Source organism: Lepus europaeus, chromosome 9, assembly GCF_033115175.1.
Source record: "Lepus europaeus isolate LE1 chromosome 9, mLepTim1.pri, whole genome shotgun sequence".
NCBI lineage: Eukaryota > Metazoa > Chordata > Mammalia > Lagomorpha > Leporidae > Lepus > Lepus europaeus.
In genome coordinates this window covers 108,610,782-108,627,726 of record NC_084835.1, presented here as the reverse complement: position 1 = coordinate 108,627,726, position 16,945 = coordinate 108,610,782, and positions in this window count along the sequence as shown.

Below are 16,945 nucleotides of genomic sequence, written 5' to 3'. Positions count from 1 at the left end.
ATATTTAAGAACCCAAATAATTATTCCTTGATGTCACAGGTATTATTTTTAGCATTTATAAGCTTACATCATTCTCCTGAACTTAACAGTACAGGAATTGTCAGTTTATGTTATGTCAGGTGCTAAGTGGCCATGTTTCACTGTAATCCAGTCATGAAATTACATTAAAAATATTCACGCACCTGCAAATCGCTGTAACCACTTTGTGCTTTGTGCTTCCTGTTTGCTGATCCAGGTCTATGTTCCACTCTTCCTGTTTCAGCACTGAGAGGTCCCATTGGTCTCCAGAGGTGCCCTTGTGTTCTGGGTCGCTACTAGTGGAAGTCATTTTCCACAGTATTCTCCCAAAGGGCTCCCCGTGTCAATCACTCTGGCTCGGGCCTCTCTTCAAAGCCTAATGGTGATAACTCTAGCCTTCTCCAGTGGGATTGCTTGTTCTCCACATGGCCCCTCACGTTTTCCTATGCAGTCAAATGTTAAACTCCCCTTAAATTACCCAACCCAAGGGTCCCATGTGCTTCTCGCTAAGGCAATGCCAGACTCTCTGCCAATCTGTTTGTCATTTAGCACACAACAATACAGCACATATTTAAAACACTATATTCATTATGAGAAAAGGGTCTTAAGAAACACTGGGTCTACTTTCCTTTTATTCTTTCCTAGCTTTCATGTTATGATTTGAGAAGGTTCTTTTCTTACCTGAGCCCAGACATTCCTGCGATTTCTTCCTCACTTTGAATTGAGGCAAAACCTCAAAGTTCTCCAGGACAACTTTGGAGAGGGGAGGAGGCAAGGAGCAGAAAGCATGAGGTGCGGAACCCTCACCAGGCTTCCACCAGAATAGCTTCCTTTTCATCTGTTCTCGAGGCTGAGTTTCTTTGTGAGAATAAGTTTGTAAGTTTGATAAAAGAATCCCACTATTTAAAATGTGTGAAAATCAGTAGGTTAAGGCATGGAATATCCCTTTTGAAGTGTAAATCAGTTTCCTGAAAGGGCTGAGACCTTATTGGCCATTACTAACTAACCAGGCTCATTTCCCAGTTAGGGCTTAACAATGCCTAGAGCCTAGGGTTGAAAGTATCGGTCCTTGTGTTTGCAGAGATGCTGTGACTGTGACATGGTCCCACTGAGGAGAAACAGTGAGTAGATGAGAGATGGATGCGCTGTGTGAAGATAAATAGATTTAAACCCATTTTTTTTTCTGACTCAGCCCAGGCATCCCGTATGGAGAGGAGGAGCTGAGTTCGAAGCAGTGGCTTGGAACAGAAGAAATGCCTAATGACTGGCACTGGGCAGCTTGCTGTGAGGGAAGGAACCGTTCCCAGAAAGGTCACCACCGTCTGGGCTGCCTGAGGGCTGGGACTCATCCCTAAGGCTTCCTCCTGCCTCCGTCCCCACCCCCAGTCTCTCCCCAGCTCTAGTGATGCTTCTTTGGAACAAGTCTCACTTTGGAACAAGTGCTCCTGTTTACGTTGTTTGTCCGTCCTGGGACTCTGCTTCCTCTGTGTCCCTGACTTAGTTTAGGGATTCCCTCTCCAGTTACAGCGTCTCTAACCTAGACGTCTAGTCTAGTTCCCCACTGTGATCCCCTACCATATTCTCTGATTTCCTTCATGGCCCTTGACATTAGTTTTTGTTATACATTTATGTGTGGTCATGGGTTTGCCTTCCTGAGGAATTGTGACTTGTCTGCTTGACCTGGTATTCTCTGCATCAGAACAATGCTTGGCATATAGCAGCTACTAGGTGTTTACTAAGTGAAGGGATTAATGCTGTCCCTTCTCCCTTGAACCTGGGACACTTGGTTCCTAGTTCAGTTGGTTCTCTCTTTATCCTGAAGTCACCCCTCCTTCCCAACACCTGTTCTGCCACCACCCTTGTTTATGCCTCATCATCTCTCACTTGGGCAACTGCAGTGACCTCCTGGCTCCCTGATAATATTTGTGCCTGCACCAGAACCTTCTCCAGAGCTAGGGAGCCATAGTCTCATCTTGCTGAAAACGCATCAGAGGACTCACTGCCCTTGGCAAGACGCTCAAACTCTAGCCGACAGAGGGCCCTTCTTGATTTGACACGCAGTTACCCCTCCAGCTGTGTACTATGTTTTCTCTTCTCCAGACAAGTTAGACTTCTAGATCTTTGGTTGCTATTTCTTTCACTTCTGAACTTACACAAAGACTAATTTTTTTAAACAAATTATTTATTTATTATTCCCCAGATGGCTACAATGGCTGGGCCTGGGCCAGGCTGGGGCCAGGCTGGGGCCAGGCTGAAGCCAGGAGCCTGGTCTCCATCTGGGTCTTCCATGTGGGTACAGGGTCACAAGTACTTGGGCCATCTTCTGCTGCTCACCCAGAAAGCTGGAACAGCTGGGGTTCAAATGGATGCCCTTATGGGCTGCTGGTATTGCAGGTGGCAGCTTGATCTGCTGTGTCACAATGCTGGCCCCATACAGGCTATTTTCAAAATGCAAACTTCTCTTTTTTTCAGTTCCTCTTTCCACCTCTCTTCTCTCCACCTTTCTTCTTTTTCCTGGTTAACCCTTCCTCTTCCTTGAGGTTTTTCTTGGATGTCATTTCCCCTGTGAAGGCTTCTTTGGCCCCAGTTCCCAGGTCTGGACTTTGCTGTCCCCTGTGTGGCTCTGAGAGGTTTCTGTATTTTTCCCATCATAGCAGTTTTTCACTGTCTCCCATTTGCCTGTTGACTGTTCTCTGTGTTTTTACTAGAGAGTAAACTTTGGAAGAGCAGAACTGTGTTGGTGTTATGTACACACGGAACACTTCCCAATGCCAAGTACACAGGGAATGATTAATAAGTGCTTGTTGAATGCATGCATGAATGAATCTATGAATGGAAAGATGGTTTTGGCAAACAGGGTAAGGGTGGTGTTTTGGAGACAATAAAAGTAGACAAGCTGTGAGTGCTACTGAGATAATTACTTGATTCGTTTCTCCTCACCTTTTTCTTTTCCACATTTTCATTGTGTGTCAAGACCTTTCAATTATTTACTGCAGGAGAAACTTAAAATGGGCGCATAGAGAACTTTTCTGGAAGCCAGTGCTCTTTGAAGACAAGATGTTGTGTATCAGTGGTAGGGAGGGTCAAGGGGGATATCCTTTGGAGAGTAGTAATAGAGAGATTTCCCTCAAGTGGGAAATGGTAGACATTGGAGTTCTGTTGGGTCTTAGTCCACCCGTACAAGGATGGACTGGGTCCGAGGAAAGGTAAGTGCGCGCCGCTCGCCCCGTTCCCCAGCCTCCTGGTCCCGGAGACAATCAGACGCATCGGGGAGCCAAGTCTAGCACGGACTCAGTCACCTTTTGCATAATAGTACCTTTTATAACACAAAACTGCAGAGTCATTGGGGCAGGGCTAAGGACCAACCAATCACTTAAAAAATCACCTTATGGGGGGATTTCTATAGGACTAGCCCTATGTCTATACACTTGTTACTAGTTTTGTTACCTCCCCTGATGTTGCGCAGCCAGTTAGTTTTAGTGGTAAACAACTTTGGATTCCGCCCATCTTACTTCCTCTGGGCGCCATCTCACTTGGCTCCGCGTGGCTTCGTTCCGTGCAGCTCGGGCGGGGGCACCCTGGAGCAGCTGCGCATGCGGAGCCCCCGGGCCTGGCCTGGCCTGGCCGCGCTCATGCCCCACAGAGTTCAGTCAGGGTCCTGATGAAATAGCAAGACCCTGAGGAAGAAGCTGTGTAGTACACCCACGGAGTGCTCCTGCTAGCCTCCAAAGACATTGGTTACATTCTTTGTGGGATCTCATACTTAAATATCAGTTAGGAAAAAAAACACATAAATAAAATTGTATATTTAACATCATTAGGTACTCCAAAACATCCACAGACTATGGAATTCACAGCTAAGTTTATTTGTGTGCAAAACATTTTGAACCCATTTGACCTATCAACAATTCATTCATTTATTCATGAATATTGTTTTTATATCTATTAGCACTGGCCTGAGATCCAGGGATTCATAGCTAATAGAACTGCAATCTAGTACATTTGACAGTAGGGTAGATGCTTTAGTTTTCAACATGGTTTCTAATATGGATTTTTTTTCCTAAAGATTTATTTGTATTTATTTGAAACAGAGTTAGTGGGTCAGGGGATGGTGAAGGGGAAGCATAAATAGATAGATCTTCCATCCACTGGTTCATTGCCCAGATGACCTCAACAGTCTGGGCTGGTCCTGGCCCAAGCTAGGAATCAGGGGTTTCATCTGGGTCTGCCTGTTGCAAGAGGCCCAAGTACTTGAGCCATCTTTTGCTGCTTTCCCAGGCATAGAAGCGGGGAGCTGGATCATATATGGAGCAGCTAGGACTCGTACCAAGAGCCCATAAAGGACTCCGGTGTCATAGTCAGCGACTTAGCCCTCTATGCCACAACACCGGTTGCTAGCATTAAGTTTCTTGTATATTTCTCCTAAAGAGTGTTCTTTCACAACACAGTGAATGCATCAAGTCAGAAGGTTGTTCTGGCAGAACTTTTGAATGACACGTTTATGTGCAGATAGTCCTTCATTGACTGATACCAGGAGAGTAAACTCGGCTGGGCTGACTTTGAGTCCTCCTCTGTTTCCTTTCTCTACTTGGCCAGGAGAAAGTATGGTGTGCCTCTGTTGTTACCCATCTTCCCTACATTATCTCCACCATGTTGAAGAAGTGTGATGATGTTTGTAGTCTTCTAGTTACTGAGATCGCTCCGAAGACTAGCCACATTTGCTTTACTGAGGATGACTTTCCCTTCTGATATCTGATAGCATTTTTTCCTGTGGAGATCAGTAAAAATGATCCACAGGGGGCATACTGAGTGTTCTGGACATGGAAGATTCTAGATTGTGAACAGACTGGTTTTAAAGCATCCTCTAAGTACCCTGTCACAACAACTGCACAGAACCCACAAGCCAAACTACTTGATCCAAGTAGAATACATCTCTAGACAGGTGCTCAGTTCAGTTTTCCCTAAGTGTCTTCAATGTCTGTAGAAACTGGTTCTTCATTTTACAGTAAGGAAACAGGAATACCAAGCAAAGGAATGAGAAAAGTCCTTAAAAACTTACAAACTGAACAAAGTTTGGCTTTACTGGAAATTTTTAGTTCGATTAAAACCTCTGTCTCTGCAGGTGCTGATTTTGAACTTCATTGAGACCATGGTCAAGATTTTGTTTTCTCCTTGTCCTACTCCAAACACATCCTATCAGGTAAAAACCAAAAACAAAGGCAGCACCGTAAAAGTCCAACAGCAACAATAACAACGAGAAAAGGTCCCAGAGTTCCCTTAACCTGGAAATGACCATACTGTGCCAGATAGTATATACATCATGTTACTGTCTTTAATTAGACAGAGTATCAAGACCTTTACTGGGTGGAAGCACTTTTTCTTATTAATTCCTTTTAAAAATAGACATAGTAATCAAAATGCAGATAAATTTATGTTATTTATGCCTGCTAACTCTTCTTATAGTAGCACCCCCGTCTGCTGCAAAGGAAAACTGTAATTACCGGTATCATCAGTGTCAGATTAAAATAACTCAGTGCCACATTCTTATTTATGAATCACAATAATAATATAATTTAAAATATTTCTTTTCCTCTAGGGGAAAAATAACATACTGTAACATTAAACCTAAAAGCACTGCTTGCGATCAAGAGCATTGATTCATTGCCTTCTTTTTTTTTTCTTTCTTTCCGGCCTTAACTACTGTAATTCTCCTTTAACTGGTCTTCCCACTGGGCAAATTTAACCTCCAAACGCTAGAAAGCTCTGCAGCTCATCTTTCCATTTGGAAACTAGCTAAATCTGCATATATTTTCTTCATGGAAGAATTTACCTTGCCTTCCAGGAAAACTCCATGGTGATTTGAAAATGTTATCTCCCAGTCTCTAGAGTGTCCTGAGGTTTGGCTGCTACCTTAAGGACCTGCAGATAGTATACACCCTCCAGCTGCCATACGAAGAACCTTTTAAGGTCTCTTGGCAGTTATCAGATAGGTTTTAGTGTTAAAGCTCTTGAGTTTACTGTCCTAGGACTTGGAATAATACATCTTCTAGCAGGGATTATTTGCTAGTTTTCTTTTTAACTTTCAAACCAAGATAAAAGACACTTTTTAATTTTTATTTAGCTCTGAGCATGCTACTTAAAGGTGTCCTAATGAGGATTATTTTCTTTAAGTTGAAGACGCTGTAGAAATACACTTGCTTCAGAGTTAAGAAGCAATGTGCTAAGCTGGAACCTAAATGAATTTTTTTCTGTGGGCTCTTGAGGTTGATATCCTAAATACTGCCTGAGCCAGGGATACAATGTCTGGTGACTATGCTGCAGAATTCGGCATAAAAATGGATTGAGTGCTTAAGAAAAATGCCAGAAGGAAGATACTTGCAGCTCTATTCAATCTAAGGTAAAAGGTGTGTTATGAATTTTGGTAGACAAAATTTCCCCACTCCGAGATTTTTCTGTGGTCATCAGGATTGTATACTCCCTCCAAAGTCCATGAATTAAGGGCCTATGCTGCTCGAGAGATGGAGAGGAAAATGATTCTAAGACTCACGGGCATTCTGGAGAGCAGGAGGAGCTGGAGGAGATTCAGCGACTATCACTTGTTTTACTTCAGGTCACATATGAACACTGTGGGGCATGGCTGCTGGTGGGCTCAGGGGGAGGATGACAAAGACTTTGGAATATGTCTTTTACCCAGAAGTTCCTGCTTGTTTCTTCATGCTGCTCTCCAAGGTCCTCCTGGCTTCAGTGTGTAGATGCCATCACGGGTTCCTCTTTACCAATGTTACCCCCCGCACAGAGGCTCTTTGGTTGCCCTCTTCCTAGGAGGTGGCCTTAAGTCATGGAAAGAATCCCAACCATGTTGCTCAGCATCTAGGTGGGCTTAACCAAGCTGCTTGTCACTTCTCTGAGCCTATTTCAGCCCAATATGAGATAAGGCTTCATATAACCCAATTCCAAGCGTTTTCAGGTACTAAGTAAGGTTGGGTATGATTTGCATCTCTTACAATCCCCTGCACATTGGTGTGTCTCCAACAAAATCTGGATTCTCTCCTGTTGCATCATCAGAGGAGTGCACAGATCCTCTGCTATTTTACGTGTGAATTTAGGGAAACAAAGACTTGCCAGAGGAAAGTCTTATTTCTCAGGATGACTGCATTGAAATGAATGGATTTTTCTTTATCTGGGCCCCTTTTTCTGAATCCCTGAGTGTCTGTAGATTCGAGTTCAGGGCAGAGGGCACTGACTTCCTCAGACACATCCTTGTTGGTATGCATACTCCTGGATTATCATGACGGCTTCTAGGGTTCTGGGGAGGCAGATGGTGAAGCAACATCATGAGCAGTGCCCTGTGTCCAGTTCCACTTAGAAGAGAAGGAACAGTGGAAACGTAAGAAGCGCAGAGTGATTGGTGTTGGTAGGATTTCACTCATGTTTATATAAGCAATGTGCTGGTTCCAACCCCCTGGAAGCTGGAGTAGGCTAGATGCCAAGTCGAAGGCCACATTTATCCTCTCCTGCACACTGATTTCCCATTGAATCCATGGCTGCTCTTCATGGGCTTCGAAGGCGCTTTGGCTTCTCAGAGGAATAAAGGCTAACCAGTCTGGCAGATTTAGTAATTTAGCAGTGCAAGGGATTCCATGCAGCCTGTCCAAGCAGGAAGGTGTGATGGTGTGCCCAGTAGGTTTCTAATTAAGAGAGCAAAACCTTACAAGAAGAGAATGCAACTCTATGTACCTGCATCTTCCTTTTCCTGCCCCTGACTCTGAACTTGTAAATCTTTACCATAATACATGTTAAATAAATATTTGATCATTGAAGCCATGGATTAGTGCCAGGAGAAATAAATTGAGAGTGTCAAGAAGGAGTTAAAAGTGAGCCAGAAGCAATAAAACTTTTCTCTGCAGGAGGCCTGAAGGGACAGAGAGTGCTCTGGACCACAATGAAAGCGGGGACTCAGACCTCAATTACTAAAGACAGAGCCTCAATTACTAAAACTAGGGCACAAGACTAAATCTTTCACATAATGTATTGGGCATGGTCCTGATTTCTGGGACCTGGGAACAGCCACAGAGGAGGTTCAGACTGAGTCATTCTTGCTTGCTGCCCACTAAATATTAGGCAATAATGTTGTATACGTTTAGAATGAATTCAATCATTTCATATACAAAATAGTTTCCATTGTAAGTTTCCAAGTCACATACATTAAAATGGATTAAGGTCCTCCCCTCCTCCCTTTTGGTATTTAAAGGAGCAGGCACAAGGTCTTTTCATCACAAAGTGCTGTTCTCTAAAGTTTATGTCTATTAACTCAATCCTCACAGCTGTGTGGAACAAGGTCTATTAAGAGCCCAGCTTACATAGGAGAAAATTGAGGCGAAGACAGGTTATGAAACTTCTTTTATTTATTTATTTTTTAATTTTTGACAGGCAAAGTGGACAGTGAGAGAGAGAGAGAGAGAGAGACAGAGAGAGAGAGAGACAGAGAGAGAAAGGTCTTCTTTTGCCGTTGGTTCACCTTCCAATGGCCGCTGCGGCCAGCACGCTGCGGCCGGCGCACCGCGCTGATCCGAAGGCAGGAGCCAGGTGCTTCTCCCGGTCTCCCTTGTGGATGCAGGGCCCAAGGACTTGGGCCATCTTCCAATGCACTCCTGGGCCACAGCAGAGAGCTGGCCTGGAAGAGGGGCAACCGGGACAGAATCCGGCGCCCCAACCGGGACTAGAACCCGGTGTGCCGGCGCTGCTAGGCGGAGGATTAGCCTGTTGAGCCACGGCGCCGGCCACTTCTTTTATTTTATTTTTTTTTAAAGATATTTATTTATTTATTTGAAGTCAAAATCAGAGAGAGACAGAGAGAGAGATCATCCATCTGCTGGTTCACTCCCCAAGTGGTTGCAAAGGCCAGGGCTGAGCCAGGCCAAAACCAGGAGCCAGGAGTTTCATCCAGGTCTCCCATGTGGGTGGCAGGATCTCAAGCACCTGGGCCATCTTCCACTGCTTTCCCGAGCCATTAGCAGGGAGCTAGCTTGGAAGTGGAACAGCTGGGACACAAACCGTTGTCTATATGGGATGCCAGCATTGCAGGTGGTGGCTTTCCCTACTATACCACCATGTCTGCCCCCTGTATCTTAAAGGTGACATTCAAGATGGGATTCAACTCCAAGAAATGTGTATTCTTAGTCTTCACTTGTGTGACCACTATATTAAACTTTACCCAGTGTGGAGAAACACTGTATTGTCATCCCTGAAATTAGGAGCTCTTACAATCATTCTTTGAAATAAAATTTCACTATTTTTGAGTTAGGTGCTTCTAAATTAGGCAAGTAATTGGACAATTATTCATTTTATTTGGCTGTTAGACACAGGCAATAAGTGATTACATCTATCAGGAAAATGCAGTTTAAAGTCAACAGGCCCAGGGATATGTTGAATTGGTAAACTTATAACATTTATATTTGACTTCTTTCATAAGGGAACTAATAAAAATAATATCATCAGTCTTTCTCGATTGACAGTAATATTAAACCTTTACAACATCCTTTGAAGGATCAATTTGGGAAACTAGGGATTTCTACTAAGCTTTAATTATTATTGCATTTTAAAATAGGAAAAATTATGTGGCTAGATCATAAGGGTAAAAGACATTTACACTAATTTGATCTCTTGCAGTAATTTATTTTAGAATTCTCAGTAGTAACATTAATCTTCAACAACTTATTTGAGGTGGTATTGGATTCCAAATGTATTTTCAGAAGAATTTTATTGTAGTCTAGTGTGAATTATCTGTATTTATTTGAATGTTAAATATTATGAAACAGACCATTTTACAAAGAAAAGAGATTTCTGATAATTTAGAAGTATAAGCAAAATGATTGTCATGTGTTAAGTTTATTTATATTAATTTTCCTTTCATTTAATGACTTTAAAAGTAAATTTTTATCATATTTTAGACTTTCACATTAAATTACAGCATTGAAATTAGTTTTAGTGAAAACATATCTTAATTTTGACTTTATTGTTGCATTGGCATTGCTTCTACATTTGAATGTTGTGCCTAGAAAGTGTCACCTGAAAAAATAAGTTAGCTATTAGATTTATCACTTAGATAACAAGGAGCATGGAAACCATTTAGGGACAACATTTTCCCACATATAATAATTGTGATAACTGGTTGATGAATAGACCATCATAGTGTAGGACTCAAAATCGGGACTTAAGTCATTTCAGGCTCCTATAATATTTGTAGTAATTAGGAGAATTGAAGTGCAAGGAGAAGAAGTGTCACTCACAAATCACCCCTTCATGACAGGAGTGTAGAGCCGGCTCTGCATACCAAGTGACTCCATGTACTTTCATTTCCCCACAAAGTTATCTGTGATGAGATGTTACTCACTGTGAAAAAAATTCCTAATGAGAACTTTAGGTATAATTCATGCAGGCTCATATCTGGACTGAATTAATCTGCTCACAAATAGTGAATGATGGATTTTTTTCAGGTGTTGGGAAGGCTTTTGTATTAGGAAAAACACCATCAATAGAGGTGACTTTTGGAATGGTTGGTTATAATAAAATGATTGGTACCTTATCTAACCATGGATCTGTGGAATTCAGTATTCTTTTTTTTTTTTTTTTTTTTTTTTTTTTTGGCAGAGTGGACAGTGAGAGAGAGAGAGAGAGAGAGAGACAGAAAGAAAGGTCTTCCTTTGCCGTTGGTTCACCCTCCAATGGCCGCTGCAGCTGGCAGGCTGTGGCCTGCGCACCACGCTGATCCGAAGCCAGGAGCCAGGTGCTTCTCCTGGTCTCCCATGTGGGTGCAGGCCCCAAGGACCTGGGCCATCCTCCGCTGCCCTCCCGGGCCACAGCAGAGAGCTGGACTGGAAGAGAAGCAACCGAGACCAGTACCCGGTGCCCTAACTGGGACTAGAACCCAGTGTGCCGGCGCCGCAGGCAGAGGACTAGTCTATTGAGCCTCTGCGCCCAGAAGAATTCAGCTTTCTTTCCTTCCTCCCCCTACTCTATTCTCCCATTAATGTGTTGATTACTTTGGGAAGTACAGCTTTAGTTCAACCTTCTTCAGCAATACAAATGGTGAAATATCTTCCTACTTTTTGTCTCAGAAAGGCAGAGCTCCATGTAGCCCAGAGTGAACTAAACTGACAGTTCAAATCAGAGGAGCCTCTGGAAGTTAACATGCAGATTTGTACTGTTAGTGTGAGAAGCTGAGTGTCTTAACTCATCCTCAGGGTTACAGAGAGCCATGACAAGACTGAAGGCCATTCGTGAATTTTTACTACTGTTTATCATTTATAGCTATAAGTATTTGCAAAGCACTTCTTACAGATTACATTTTTTTTTGATGTTGTTAATAAATACACACACACACACACACATATGGTTAAATAATTCATAGTAAGTGCTTGCTTTCTCAATGTGTATAATCTTTGAAATCTGGGCAGGCCGGTGCCGTGGCTCACTTGGCTAATCCTCCACCTGCGGTGCTGGTACCCCGGGTTCTAGTCCCAGTTGGGGCGCCGGGTACTGGTCTCAGTTGCTCCTCTTCCAGTCCAGCTCTCTGCTGTGGCCCAGGAGGGCAGCGGAGGATGACCCAAGTGCTTGGGTCCCTGAGCCTGCATGGGCGACCGGGAGGAGGCACCCGGCTCCTGGCTTTGGATAGGTGCAGCACCAGCTGTGGCGGCCATTGGGGGAGTGAACCAACACGAGGAAGACCTTTCGCTCTGTCTCTCTCTCACTGTCTATAACTCTACCTGTCAATAAATAAGTAAATAAATAAAATCTGTGCACACTGATGATCCATGTCCTTGGAGTCCTCAATGACAACTCATAATGTATGGAAGAAAGCTAATAGTGTGACTCTAATTTGTGCTTTCATCATGGCCTCCACCATTATATGGACTTAAAGGCAGTGTCCTGGCCAGGTTCAGAATTTTGAGAGCATAATTGATTATTTAGTCAAGAAGTGGAGTGGGCCTAGAACTGTTTCTTAAGAAAAATCCTGGGAGCTGGCAATGTGGCATAGTGGGTAGAGCTGCTGCTTGTTGTGCTGGCATGCCATATGGGCACTGGTTCAAGTCCCAGCTGCTCCACTTCTGATCCAACTCTTGTCTGGCCTGGGAAAGCAGTAGAAGATGGCTCAAGGTCCTGGGTCCCTGCACCTATGTGAGAGAACTGGAAGAAGCTCCTGGCTCCTGGCTTCAGGAGCTTTGGCTGTTGTGGCCATTTGGGGAGTGAACCAGTGAATGGAAGACCTTTTTGTCTCTCTCTGCCTTTCTGTAGCTCTTTCAAATAAATCAATAAATAAATCTTAAAAAAAAATACAAAAAATCCTGATTTTGCTCGTTGATAATTCCCTGTCCATCCACCCAGGTGAGAGATTTGGTGTCCATCCATGAACTTCTTTTTTTTTTTTTTTTTTTTTTTGACAGGCAGAGTGAATAGTGAGAGAGAGAGACAGAGAGAAAGGTCTTCCTTTGCCGTTGGTTCACCCCCCAATGGCCACTGCGGCCGGCGTGCTGCGGCCGGCACACTGCGCGGATCTGAAGCCAGGAGCCAGGTGTTTCTCCTGGTCTCCCATGCGGGTGCAGGGCCCAAGCACCTGGGCCATCCTCCACTGCACTCCCGGGCCACAGCAGAGAGCTGGACAGGAAGAGGAGCAACCGGGACAGAATCCGGTCCCCTGACCGGGACTAGAACCCCCGGGGTGCGGGTGCCGCAGGCGGAGGATTAGCCTATTGAGCCGTGGCGCCGGCCATTCATGAACTTCTAACTTACTTTTTTATCATTTGATTACAGTGTATGTGTCTGTCCTCAGCCACCAGCACAGAACTCCTTCATACAGGCATTTGGCAAAGGCAAACCCTAGCTTACCGAGCTTTTTGTCAAAAAGTGGAGAGTGGTGATGTTATTTGTTTCGTACTCATTGGGTCTCAGGTGCACAGATGGAATTGCGATCCTTGTTTCGTGGCATAGAAAGCATTTAAAGACATTGTTAGAAGGACGTACATTTAGTTCATCTGTGATTTCATTGCTCCTAGAACATGCAGCTCACCCTTGGACAGCCACTAGTTCCTGGTAACTGTTACGAACTGTTTGTAAAAGTCCACGTAAATGTACTCTAGGAAGTCCTGTGGCACTACCCTGTTCTCTCTTGAGGACTAAGACACTTATTCCCCAGCTTCTAGGAGCATCTGCTAGCCGTGCTTCTCAGCTGAGTCCTTCCTTGGGCTTTGTCCACCAAGAACCTGCTGTGTGCACCTATGCCCCCAGCCCTCTAGTAGGGTGTAAAGCTCACCCTTTGCCTCAATGTGGGACAACTCAATAGGGCTGACCCAGCTCCACTGTTCCTTCTAGAACTATTGAAGAGATTCTATGGCTGCATCACTGTTTAGCCCCTTTGACTTCCCTTGCTCTTTTATGAATGAGAGCACTTCCCAATAAATCTCCTAAACAAAAATTTCCATCTGAGACCCTATAGCCAACACCTAAGATAGCACTCATTCATTTTCTTATTTGTTCCTCTGTTTACTCAACTGTCCATTCAACTGCCATTCATTAATCTACTATTCACTTATTCATGTACCAAATACTAATTGGTTATTTACTATGCGCCAGAGTAAGAGGTCATCATTATGGTTATAGTTAGCTAGTCTGCTAGTAAAGATGAACGAAAAAAAGACAGAAGGAGCAGTAAATTGAAAAATCTAAGGTGTCAAGTATTTCAAAAGGGTTTATTAAAATCCTGCTTAGGCATCCACTCTGTGTCTTGAAAATAAGAAACTATATTTGCTCGGTAATTGCTTGAATCATACATCTTTTACCTTGATTAGCAATTTCAATCAACCAAGACATTACCAAGCATTTTCAAATAAAAACTTGCATATTTCTGAAGCAGAAGTCCTCTATTCAACCTTTCTATTTTCTAAACACTTTTGATTTGCTAGAATTGAGTGGTATTATTTCTTATAAAAATATTAATCTCCCTAAAATGCAAAACTCTGCAAATATGAATAAAATGAGGTATTTAAGATGCTTTCTAGCCTTTTATATTTTAATGTTATTTTTATTTGGTGTCCTTTGATTTTGAATTTTACTGCTCTTTTGCTGTTACGTTTATTGATATCTATGTTAGAGCACTCTATTGTGATATCAAGTGTACCTAAATCTTAGCCATCAAAGTTGCTAAAATACAGGCTTGGTGAGATGTCTGAAAAGCTTAGTTTACCTAAGGCCTCGGAAGAGCAGAAGGCTGTTTTCTTGAGAGTCACATCTGAGAGTTCCTGTTGCTAGAAATGAGCCTGTTGCTAAAAGGCAGAGAAACTTGAACCGGTGGAAGCCAAGTGTGGTTTCTCCCTTGAAGGTTTTGTAAATTTCCCTTCTAAAATGCAATTCAGAGTCAGGAATCTGAATCTATTGCCTTTGTTTGCTCTCTGTGTTTCTGGAGATCCGTTAAGTCCCCGTGGGATCTTGCCTTCTGTTTCTTCTGTGGATTCTCTGTCTGCCAAAGGGGCTTCCTTGCTGCACCACAATAGCTAACGCCAGTCAAAGAAGCTTTATTGCCATATTTAGACGGAAATACAATATCAGAAATTATAGTGAATGCTTTTGTTTCTAACGGCTGTAAGCGGCTGTCGCCCTACTTGCCATCTGGTGGCACGTTTCTGTTTTTTGTCTCCATTCATGGACTCTGTGGTAGTTTGCATGATCTCTCTCTTCCTTTTTCTCTCCTTTCATTTTGTCTACCACTATCATCCCCTCAGTCCTCTTCCTTAGTACCTTGCTGATTTCTGTTCCTGCTGTTTGTCTTACTTAGAGCTTCGTGAGAGCCAGTCATTAATATATGCAAAGTATCCAAAAATCCTTAGAAAGAGAAGGGACATAAACTCTCATTTTGAATGAACATTCCAAGGCCACAGGGGAATGAATCGGGAAGAACAAAATATACACAGCCCAAGATTGCCCTTTCTATGACAAGTTGCTATTTATCTAGATAATGAGATGCACTCTCAGTCAATCATGTATATTAATTTAGTGTGAATTTCTTTGGCTCTATCAAGCTATCCTTACAAGATCCAAGTATAATAATGTTAGAAATATACTTTAAGGCTCTGGAACCCAAGCCAAACATGGACATGTGAAGCAAGAATATTTTTATGCAGTACATCAGTATGCATGGCTTATTCAATTCACATTCAGATGTGCATGTGGCTCCCCCACATTTGCTAGTGTGTCACCTGGCGGAGTCATGGGGCATTCAGCTAACAATGGCACCATTCCATGGACCTTTAGAACAGGAAGTGAGGAGGAAGCCTGGAGCTACTGAAATTTACGAAAAGAATTTTAAGTAGGCAGATTTTAATTACCCTAGAATAGAACTTGGCCAGCACACCAAATTGTTCTTCCTCCTACTCATTTTGGAATTTCTAAAAAAAATCACACTGAATTGGTGCACATATTTATATTCAAAAATATATCTAGATCTGTTCCATTGTACTTGATATCAGAAATTAACAACCTTAATTTACAGCTCTAGATCAATAATTAGATTGATACATGGAAGCAACATATGTCTAACTTGTCTGTACATGGGAACTTTAACCATTTCTGGCTGGCCAGCCTGACTAGTTTCTCTCAGAAAGAGGGAGTATAAAATTACCTTCATTCCACATAAGCAGAGGCTCTTGCATATTACTAATTTTTTGTTATTCTTGACCATTTCTTTAGTGTTTTTAAACACTATGAACAGCCTGCTTCAGATTTCCTGTAAAAAGTTCAGATGATAGGCCACATCTAGGCACACTGAGACTGAATCTCCGAGAGCTTGATCTGGGAACATGCTTTCAAATACATTCCTCAAGTAATTTGGATGTACCTTCAAGTTGAGAATTGCTACTTTAAAATACATATAGGCCTTTCTTTTTACAGAATCTGGTACAAGTCAACAAGCTGATTACAGGTTTTTTTTTTTAAAGAAATAAACTTTTTTTTCTTAAAAAAAATAGTTTGCAAAGCCCAAACCTCTGTAGTCATTCCATTAAGGTTGCCCTTTAGGCCCCAGTACCCTCTAGAATGAGCTGGTTAAATCAGCTCTCTGTCTCTCTCTCTGTCTACACTTTCTCTGAGATTTCCATATGCACTCTGTGACAGAGGTGCTTATTTGTTGAGTTTTGGTTTTGGCATGTTCTAGAAACTGTCTGTAACCTCCAGTTTTAACAGTTCAATAGGTAGGTGAGCGGCAAAGCTAAGTGCTTTAGAGTAAATACGTGGATCCACATTTCATCCCTTCTCCTTTCTCTCTGTGTATCTCCGGGTCATTTATCTTTTGGGTCATTTATCTTAAGTCTTTTGAACCCAATGTTCCTCATCCCTAAAAATGGGACAATGACAGCCAACTTTGCAGGGATATTCCGAGGTCTACATAAAATGATGTATCCAAAGAGCTCGGTGCATTTTGACATTAAAACACAAGCCATGAGTATTAGTAGCATTTTACTACATGCCAGGGACAGAGGTTTTCATTGTGGCAAGGTGGAGCAGGGGCCTCTGGACAAGTTCGAGAAGGTTATTCATCAAGATAAGATCTCTTGGCTGGCGCCACAGCTCACTTGGCTAATCCTCCACCCGCGGCACCAGCACCCCAGGTTCTAGTCCCGGTTGGAGCACCGGATTCTGTCCCGGTTGCTCCTCTTCCAGTCCAGCTCTCTGCTGTGGTCCGGAAGTGCAGTGGAGGATGGCCCAAGTGCTTGGGCCCTGCACCCACATGGGAGACCAGGAAGAAGCACCTGCCTCCTGGCTTTGCATTGGCGCAGCGCACGGCCGTAACAGCCATTTGGGGGGTGAACCAATGGAAGGAAGACCTTTCTCTCTGTCTCTCTCTCGCTCACTGTCTAACTCTGCCTGTCAAAAAAAAAAA